This window comes from Arachis ipaensis, chromosome B09, assembly GCF_000816755.2.
Source record: "Arachis ipaensis cultivar K30076 chromosome B09, Araip1.1, whole genome shotgun sequence".
NCBI classification, from domain to species: Eukaryota; Viridiplantae; Streptophyta; class Magnoliopsida; order Fabales; family Fabaceae; genus Arachis; species Arachis ipaensis.
In genome coordinates this window covers 73,783,011-73,793,979 of record NC_029793.2, presented here as the reverse complement: position 1 = coordinate 73,793,979, position 10,969 = coordinate 73,783,011, and the positions used below count along the sequence as shown (strand labels likewise).

At 40.3% G+C, this 10,969-nt stretch overlaps 1 long non-coding RNA gene across 1 annotated transcript in view; it reads right to left on the bottom strand.

The window, feature by feature from the left end:
* The window catches only part of LOC110266588, a 23,040-nt gene continuing 12,273 nt past the window's right edge, over positions 203–10,969 (bottom strand). Inside the window, exon 3 of the long non-coding RNA XR_002354009.1 lies at positions 203–240. This is a non-coding gene — a long non-coding RNA (uncharacterized LOC110266588). The remainder of the gene's footprint in view (positions 241–10,969) is intronic.

The following is a 10,969-nucleotide window of genomic DNA, read 5'->3' as shown; positions in this document are numbered from 1 at the left end:
ACAGTTTAAGTTTGGTGTTGTGATGAGCAGACATTTTATACGCTTTTTGGGGTTAATTTCATATAGTTTTTAGTATGTTTTAGTTAGTTTTTAGTTTATTTTCATTAGTTTCTAGGCAAAATTCATATTTCTGGACTTTACTATGAGTTTTTATGTTTTTCTGTAATTTCAGGTATTTTCTGGTTGAAATTGAGGGAGCTGAGCAAAAATCTGATTCAGGCTGAAAAAGGACTGCTGATGCTGTTGGATCCTGACTTCTCTGCACTCGGAATAGAAATTCTGGAGCTACAGGAGTCCAATTGCCGCGCTTCCAATTGCATTGGAAAGTAGACATCCAGGGCTTTCCAGCAATATATAATAGTCCATACTTTGCTCAAGGATAGACGACGTAAACTGGCGTTCAACGCCAGTTCCATGTTGCAGTCTGGCGTCTAGCACTAGAAACACGTTACAAGTTGGAGTTCAACGCCAGAAACAGGTTACAGCCTGGCGTTGGATGCCCAAAACAGCCCAGGCACGTGAGAAGCTTTAGTCTCAGCCCCAGCACACACCAAGTGGGCCCCAGAAGTGGATTTCTGCACTATCTATCATAGTTTACTCATTTTCTGTAAACCTAGGTTACTAGTTTAGTATTTAAACAACTTTTAGAGACTTATTTTGTATCTCATGACATTTTAGATCTGAATTTTGTACTCTTTGACAGCATGAGTCTCTAAACTCCATTGATGGGGGTGAGGAGCTCTGCTGTGTCTCGATGAATTCATGCAAGTATTTCTGTTTTCCATTCAAACATGCGTGTTCCTATCTAAGATATCCATTCGCACTTCAACATGAATGTGATGAACGTGACAATCATCATCATTCCCCCACGAATGCGTGCCTGACAACCACTTCCGTTCACCGTAGAATGAATGAATATCTCTTGGATCTCTTAATCAGAATCTTCGTGGTATAAGCTAGTGATGGCAGCATTCAAGAGAATTCGGAAAGTCTAAACCTTGTCTGTGGTATTTCGAGTAGGATTCAAGGATTGAATGACTGTGACGAGCTTCAAACTCGCGAGTGCTGGGCGTAGTGACAGACGCAAAAGGATAGTAAATCCCATTCCGGTACGATCGAGAACCTGCAGATGATTAGCCGTGCGGTGACAGCGCACCTGGACCCTTTTCACTGGAAGGATGGATGGTAGCCATTGACAACGGTGATCCACCAACACACAGCTTGCCATAGGAGGACGTGCGTGCGTGAATCAGGAAACAAAAGAAAGCAGAATTTCAGAAGACAAAGCATCTCCAAGACTCCAACATATTCTCCATTACTGCATACAAGTATAATTTGTGTTCTGCCCTTCTTACTTTTTACAATTCAAATTAAGAATTATTATTGATATTATATCCTGACTAAGAGTTACGAGATAACCATAGCTTGCTTCAAGCCAACAATCTCCGTGGGATCGACCCTTACTCACGTAAGGTATTACTTGGACGACCCAGTGCACTTGCTGGTTAGTTGTGCAAAGTTGTAAGAGAGTAATGTGAACATTAACATTACAATTTCATGCACCAGTGGTCTTGTACTTTTTCATAGACCCATTGCTAGCACTTTCCAATGTGGTCTTATCTTGGGGCCTCATGCCCTGTGTGACGTAGCCGAGTAACACTATCTTGTCAATCATATGGTGGGGGCAAGCTTCCAGAAGATTATTGAAGCGCTCCCAGTACTCATAGAGAGTTTCAGATTCATCCTGAACAATCATGGAAATATCTTTCCTCAGTTTATCAGTAACTTCAGCTGGAAAGAACTTTTCCAAAAATTCTCTTCTGAGTGTATCCCAGTTGGATACAGTTGCTGCGGGTTGAGTGTAGTACCACTCTCTTGCCTTTCCCTCAAGAGAAAATGGGAAGGCTTTCAGCAAAATTGAAGTTTCATCTGCACCATCACGCCTGACAGTAGAATAGGCTGCTTGAAAATCTCTCAGGTGCTTGATAGGCTCTTGAGCAGGAAAGCCATGAAACTTGGGCATCAAATTGAGCAGTGCGGTCTTTATTTCAAAGTCTGTAGCCACCGCTGGATGATGCGCTTAAAACGGTTACATTGTAAAATCAGGGGCTCCAGCCTCCTAGATAGTAACTCTCCTAGGTGCTGCCATGTCACCTATACGTAAATCAACCAAATCAGTAGAACGGGGGCTGGTTTCTTCCTCAAATGACGTTTCAGATCCGCCCTCAGAGAGGACTAACCGACGCATATAGTTTTTTCAATCTCAGGATCGAATACTGGCAAGCTTCGATCAGGAAGTGAACGCATCATCTAGCGAAAGAAACAAGCAGCTCATAGTAGCAAAATAAAATAAAATGCAAATAAATAAAATCCAATCAATAACTTTAGCACTCTATTGCAACTCCCCAGCAACGGCGCCAAAAATTGATGTTGGCAGAAATTGGCGAGTTAAGAATTGTTATAAGATATACGTTGCAAGTATAGTTCTCAACCAACCAGAAATCCGCTTATCAATTTAAAAAGGGTGTCACAGAAATTAAAGTTAAAATACTGGGAGTATGAATCCCAGGTCGTCTCCCAATGATTTGCAGGAAAGTGTGCTATTTTATTAATCAGATGGTTTTCAAAAAAGATTTGAGTTGAATGACAGGAAATTAAATCAGAGAATTAATGTAATTTAAATAAAAGTCTTGACTGGGAGTAGATTAGTTGGAAGCCCTATTCTTGTTGCAGTACTTTCAAGATTAATTGATAATTGGGGGTTGTTCTATTTAGTTATCCCTTACTAGGTAAGGGAAAGTCAAACAAGTTGGAATGCTGTTTCTATTCACAAGTCCCAGTCCGCTTACTTGGAAGGACTGGCGTTAGTGACTAGAGAGCAATCCAACAATAAACCCAATTACAATTTCTCCTTTGAGCATTCCAACTCAAGGGTTCTTTTCAATCAACTCCCCCATCAAGTTAGGGAACTACTCACTCATTGTGAATGTAGAATTCATAACATCGGAAAGGAAATTAAAGAAAGACATGATAAATAAAACTCAAAGGAATTAATTAAAAATAAAAATAACTCTTGTATTAATAAATTCTAAAATAATCCAATAGTAAAATTAAGTAAATTAAAGGACATGGAAGAGTAAAGCCAAGTAAAGAAAACGAACTAAAATGACGAAGTCTTGATGAGGTAATAACTCTTCTCAAAATCCCAATGCAAAAAGCAATAGAATAAAAATCCTAAGAACTATGAATGTGTAGAGAGAAAAGAAAACCTAGAGGAGAGGAAAACTAGATCTGAAAACTAAAACTATGCAGAATAAATGTTGTTGTTGGTTTCTGCATGTTCTCTGGCTCTAGTCTGCTTTTCTGGGCCGAAAACTGGGTCAAAATAGGGCCCAAAATCGCCCCCAGCGATTCTGCAGATTATGCAGATCGCGCACGTCACGCGATCACGTCATTCATGCGGACGCGTCATTCGGCGTTTTGCTTCTCCATGCGGGCGCGTCGTCCACGCCTCCGCGTCGCTTGTGCTATTCCATCCGCGCGGTCGCGTGAGCCATGCGGCCACGTCACTTCTCGCTGGTCATCTCCTTAATTTCTTGTGTTCCTTCCATTTTTGCAAGCTTCCTTTCCAATCTCCAACTCATTCGTGCCCTATAAAGCCTGAAACACTTAACACACAGATCACGACATCGAATAGAATAAAGGAGAATTAAAATATATAATTAAAAGTCTCTAGGAAGCAAGTTTTCAATCATGTAATAATTTTAGGAAGGAAATATAAATGCATGTTGATTATATGAATAAGTGGGTAAAGATCATGATAAAACCACACAACTAAACACATTATAAACCATAAAATAGTGGTTTATCAACCTCCCCACACTTAAACATTAGCCTGTCCTCATGCTTAGTTGAAGGAGATAAAATAAATGAGTAGGAACATGTGAAACTCATGCAATGCAATGCAACCTATATATGTAAATGCAACTATATGATTCTTGTCCACTTGATCAAAAGTAAATAAGCTCTTCAAAACAATTACAAATCAAATTCCACTAATTCAATTCTCATACAGTAAGAACAGCTAAAAATGCAAGAAGACAACTCATGAAAGCAGGGAACATAGAATTTCAAGCATTGAACCCTCACTGATGATGTATGTACACTCTAGTCTCTCTAGTGTATAGGGTAATTACTCTATTCTTCTCTAATCATGCTTTCTAATGTTTTTTTGTTCTTCTCCTAACCAATCAACAACATTTAATATACCAATGCAAACATCATGAGGTCTTTTCAAGGTTGTAATGGGGCCAAGGTAAGGGTAAGGATGTATATATGGCTAAGTAAGCTTATAAATTGAATCTTTATTTAACCCAAGCTTTCACCTAACCTCTATGTATATTATATATAACTTTAGAATTCATACCTAGCTACCCAGAAATCTCTTTCACATTCCATACTCGTGTTTTAACTTTTTATTTTAATTTTATCATACATGCATTGATCTTTGAATTCTTAACTTAACATTGGGGTAATTTTGTCCCCGTATTTATTTATTGAAAATTTTTTAATTAATTTTTTTATAAACATAAACATAGCTTATCAATGCACATAGATTTTTAATTCTTATAGTTTCACATGAGTAGGTATCCAAATTCCCATTATATTATCATGACATATTCCCTTATTATCTTTTGTTCTCACAATTTCCCATACTTGATTGACTCACACAATTCTATCTTAAGTTAACCAAAGATTCAATTTGGGATATATAATTGTTTTTCCGCTTAAGGCTAGTAATGTGGTAAAATATAGAATAAATGAGATTTAAAGGCTCAAAGTGGCTAACAAAGGTAATTGAAAGGGGTAGGCTTAATTTGGATAAGTGGGCTAAATGAATAATGGCCTCAATCATATGCAAACATATAAATATAATAAACATTGGACATATAGGATGAAACAAAATATAGATTACAATCATAGAGAAGTAAACACACATGAATAAAACAATTATGGTTAAATAATGTAACCATTCATAAAGGCTCAAATCTCACAGGTTGTGTGTTCTTTAGCTCAAAAATTATGTTCCAAATACAACTTCAAGCAAATTTAACATAGAAGTTTTGATTAAAATTAGTGAAATTTTGTTTCAAAGATAGGGACTTAGAAGAAACCTATTGCATTTTCAATCAAGCAGAACATGCATGCAACTAACCTATTACTATGCAATTTATCCTATTCTACATAAGAAAAATCTAGCTAAATATCCTAATTTATTGATGTTTAGGGAAGAGAAATTACCTCCAGAATTCAGGTACTGACCGACCTCCCTACACTTAAGGCTTTGCACCGTCCTTGGTGCTATCTGTCAGGAACAAAGGTGGGTTGGTAGCAGTATCTCCATCGTCGGGGCCATCATGGCTTCCTGTGCTGGTAAAGGAAGTGGAGTTCGGGGTGTCTGAGTCCTTAAATTTTCCCAAAATCAGCTCCTTGAGGTATGTGAATCGGCGCTTGTTATGGCGCTCTCTCATCTTGGCTTTCTGTTCCTGCCGATCCCACCTTGCAAGTATCTGCTGGAGCAGTTGGTCTATAGGAAACTCCGGCTATTGAGGTAAGATCTGAGACCAAGGCGGGAAAAGGTAAGTTGCCTGCAATTTGTACGTGTCCCATGGCATTCCAGATATGTCTTGGGAGATATAGAGGTTGGTCTGTAAGGATGCACCATAGTAGAACGGCCATGTCCGCAGTGAAGGAGGACTCGTGAGTGCTCGGAAAGACGTAATGGGACATGATCTGTGCCCATACGTGAGCCTCCAAGGTAAGTGCTGAAGTCAAAATTCCCTTAGGGCGGGTATGATGGTATCTGTAGATCCATCGGCTGCCAGGTAGTGCGATAACTCTGAGAACAGCGTCCCAGTCAAATTGGTACATCTGGCACTTGAGTGTGGCTTCTTGAAAGGCGTCAAATCCTGCTGGAATAGGGGAAAGACTTAGAACTTTTTGAATGGCCTCTTCTGTAATGGGGACTTGTTTCTGACAGACATAGACAGACTGCAGGGTTGGTAGGTGGAAGTTGGAGTAGAACTCGACTACCCAAGAAAGATTGACCTGCCTTGGCTGTCTCTGTAAGAATTCCCATTGTCTTCGGGCAATCTGCGACTCAACAAAGGTAGCAATATTGGGCGGGAGGAGAAGAAGGTATTCGTTGTTGTAACTCTTTTCTGCCAGGATGGGGAACATCTGCTCACAGTAGCGATTGGGAAAACGCGTAGTGTCCTTTGCTGGGAAGGCTTTTTCTTTATCATCAACCTTTATAATCCTTTTAGATTTCTTTGTTGAGGGCTTTACTGCAGTTGAAGAGGGTTCTGCCACTAATGCTCTCTTGATTCCTCTTCTTGCTGGTTGTTTAGGAGTAGCTTTCTCATTTGCTTTCTTGGTGGCCATCCTGAAAAAGGAAAGAGAAAGTAAATTAAATTCAAAGAGATAGAGCAAGGAAGAGGGCAGGAAAAGTGGTAATTAATGCACAATAAAGAAGAACGACGTTAACACATGGACATGACTACATGTGAAAAGTTCATCAATAAAAATATAGCAAGTGCATGTGGGGACAATTAAATGTAAGGGGTTTATTGGCATGCAGGCAAAGGCATGAGTAGCATAGATCAAGCATTCAATGTCCAAGTGAGATTATCAAGTCTTTCAAACTAACAATTTGTTTGTAATAAAAATTATATTAAATTAATAAAATATAAAAAGGGTTTTGTGAAAAGCAAGTATTGAAAAGTAGAATAAAGTAGAAAAAATACTTAATGCTATATGGGCCTTTTCACAAACACATAGCATGCATGATGGTTAAGTTATTGAAAGCATGAATTTGAACATGCAAGCATCCCTTGAAAAAGTAATATATAATTGTCAAACAAATTTATAACAATCCACAAGCATATAATGAGAAATAATGACTCACATAAATTTATAACACCAAATAAAAAGGAAAAAGAAAGAAAAAGAAAATATGAATAATGAAGGTAAAACGAAAAGAAAAGAAGATACATATAAAAATAAGAAGAATAATAGAAAAGTAAGGAGGGAAGGAGAAAAAGAAAAACCTTGTTAATGGGGGTGAGAGAGAGAGTGTGTGTAAAAAGTGAGAAAGAAGGAAGAAGGAAGAAGGGAAGAAAAATAAATAAGGAGAGAAAATAGATTTGAGGAGAAAAAAGATAAGATAATTGGCAAATCAGGAAAACTGTGCGGTGCAATAGACGCGTTCGCGTGAGGTACGCGGTCGCGCGACTTATGTTGAAACTGATTGATGCGGTCGCGTCGGTCACGCGGTCGCATGACCCGTTTTAGGCTAATGGCGCGAGGGTAGCCTCGCACTCGCACAACTCTCTGTTCAAAATCATATTAGTGCCAAATTTTGGGTGACGCGATTGCGTAGGGCATGCGATCGCGTGAGTGGGCTTTTAGAAGGATATGACGCGGTCGCATCGCTCACACGGCCGCGTGGGAAGGATTATGCGCTCAGCACCAATCTAGCACCACTCTAGCACAACTTTCGGTCGTGCATCCTTGTTACGTTAAAATCCAGGTCACGCGGCCGCGTGGGGCACGCGGTCGCGTGGGAGGCCAATATTCCCATTCGATGCGGACGCGTCAGCGACGCGGTCGCGTGGGATGATTTGTGCCATTGGCACGCCTCCAGCCACGCTCTCGCGTGACTCTCTGTTCATTTATTATTTTCTCCCATCTCCTTGCGACGCGGACGCGTCAATGATGCGGTCGCGTCGCGTAACTTTTTTTTTTTAAATAAAAATAGGTAAATACAGATGCACAAAATGTACTAATAAAGAGAAGAGTTATTGAATAAGAAAATTAAAGGTAAAGAAAAGAACGATCATACCATGGTGGGTTGTCTCCCACCTAGCACTTTGCTTTAACGTCCGTAAGTTGGACGCTCCACTAGCTCAGTCTTCGGCTATGTGGGGATCTTCCAAGAGGAAGATCTCGAGCTCCTTGTTTTTCTTCAGCTGCTCGCCATGGTATAGCTTTAAACGATGTCCATTAACTTTGATAAGTTCAGAGCTTGAAGGATGGCTTAGGTGATAAACTCCGTACGGTTTGGCCTTCTCTACTCTGTATGGACCTTCCCATCTTGATCTCAACTTGCCCGGCATAAGCCTCAGTCGATATTTGTAAAGGAGGACCAAATCCCCAGGTTGGAACTCTTTCCTTCTGATGTGCTGATCATGTACAACCTTCATCTTCTCCTTGTATAGTCTCGAGTTCTCATAAGCTTCCAGGCGAAGGCTTTCCAATTCTTGTAGTTGCAATTTCCTTTCAACTCCGGCTTCCTCAATTCCCATGTTGCACTCCTTTACTGCCCAAAAGGCTTTGTGCTCTACTTCAACAGGGAGATGACAAGCCTTTCCCTAAACTAAGCGGAAAGGACTCATCCCAATGGGTGTTTTGTATGCGGTTCTGTACGCCTAAAGTGCATCTTGTAGCCTGGTGCTCCAGTCTCTTCTATGAGGTTTGACTATCTTCTGCAAGATATGCTTTATCTCTCTGTTTGACACCTCGGCTTGCCCATTAGTCTGAGGATGGTAGGCTGTTGCAACTTTATGAATTATCCCATGTTTCTTCATTAATCCTGTTAGTCTCCTGTTACAAAAATGGGTGCCTTGATCGCTCACGATTGCTCGTGGTGATCCAAAGCGACAAATAATATGGTTTCTCACAAAGGAAACAACAGTGTTAGCATCATCAGTGCGGGTAGGAATTGCTTCCACCCATTTGGAAACGTAATCTACAGCTAACAATATATAAAAATAACCATTAGAATTTGGAAATGGACCCATGAAGTCAATGCCCCAAACATCAAAAATTTCACAGGAAAGCATAATTTGTTGAGGCATCTCATCCCTCCTGGATATATTACCAAATTTTTGGCATGGGAAACAAGATCTACAAAATTCAGCAGCGTCTCTAAAAAGAGTAGGCCACCAGAATCCACAGTCTAAGATTTTTCTGGCAGTTCTTTGAGGGCCAAAATGTCCTCCACTCTCAGATGAGTGACAGGCCTCTAAGATGGACTGGAATTCTGATTGAGGCACACACCGTCTAATTACCTGGTCAGTGCCACATCTTCATAAATATGGGTCATCCCATATATAATATTTAGACTCGCTTTTCAGCTTGTCTCTTTGATGCTTAAAAAAGTTTGGAGGAAAGGTGCGGCTAACTAGATAATTAGCTACAGGTGCATACCAAGGGACTATCTCAGATACTGCCTGCAGGTTATCAAGTGGGAAATTATCAGCTATAGGAGTGGGGTCATCTGTAATGTGCTCAAGGCGACTCAAGTGGTCTGCCACTAGATTCTGGTTACCACTCCTATCCTTAATTTCCAAATCAAATTCTTGTAATAGCAGTATCCAACGTATAAGCCTTAGTTTGGACTCCTTTTTAGCTAATAAATACTTTAGAGCTGCGTGATCTGAATACACTACTACTTTAGTACCAAGTAAATTGGCTCGGAATTTATCCAAAGCAAAAACAATAGCAAGAAGCTCTTTCTCAGTAGTAGTGTAATTGGACTGAGCGGCATCTAAAGTTTTAGACGCATAAGCAATAACGAAAGGATCCTTACCTTCACGCTGAGCCAGTGCTGCTCCTACGGCATGGTTGGAAGCATCACACATTATTTCAAATGGTTGGCTCCAGTCTGGTCCTCTCATAATTGGAGCTTGAGTCAGGGCGGTTTTCAGCTTATCAAACATTTGTTTCCAATTTTCACTGAACTCGAACTCAATATCTTTCTGCAGTAGTCTGGATAAGGGAAGTGCTACCTTACTGAAGTCCTTAATGAATCTCCTGTAAAAACCTGTATGGCCAAGAAACGAACGGACTTCCCTCACATAAGAGGGGTAAGGTAAACTAGAAATGACATCCACCTTTGCTGGATCTACAGAAATGCCAGTATTAGACACAACATGTCCTAGTACAATACCTTCTTTTACCATAAAGTGACATTTCTCAAAATTTAATACAAGGTTTGTACTGACACATCTATCTAATACTCTAGATAATCCATCTAAGCAAAGGCTAAAGGAATTGCCGTATACACTAAAATCATCCATAAAAACCTCCATACAGTCCTCAATAAGATCATAGAAAAGACTCATCATGCACCTCTGAAAAATAGCTGGTGCATTGCACAAGCCAAAGGGCATTCTCTTGAAAGCATAAGTCCCAAAAGGACATGTAAAAGTGGTCTTTTCCTGATCCTCGGGAGCTATATGAATATGGAAATAACCTGTATACCCATCTAAAAAACAATAATGTGATTTACCTGACAGGCGATCTAGCATTTGATCAATGAATGGAAGAGGATAGTGATCCTTGCGGGTTGCTTGGTTGAGGCGTCTGTAGTCAATGTAGACCCTCCAGGCGTTCTGAACTCTGGTTGTCAGGAGCTCTCCATGCTCATTCTTTACTGTAGTGACTCCAGACTTCTTTGGCACCACTTGTACTGGGCTTACCTATTCACTGTCTGAGATGGGATAGATGATATCTGCCTCTAGTAGTCTGGTCACCTCCTTTTTGACAACCTCGAGGATAGTGGGGTTCAGTCTTCTCGGGGGTTGACGGACAAGTCTTGCTCCCTCTTCTAAAAATATTCTATGCTCACAGACTTGAGGGTTGATGCCTACTATGTCTGCCAAACTCCAACTAATCGCCTTCTTGTGCCTCCTCAGCACACTAAGTAACTGCTCTTCTTGTTGAGAAGTAAGTTCCCTTGCAATGATAACTGGAAACCTCTGCCCATCTTCAAGGTAAGCATATTTGAGGTGTGGAGGAAGGGGTTTTAATTCTAACTTCTGATCATGGTCAGGCTCTGGGTTGTCTGGAGCTGGTAACAGTGGTAGAGCACTGTCATTGTCCTCTGAGAATGTCCCCACACTTG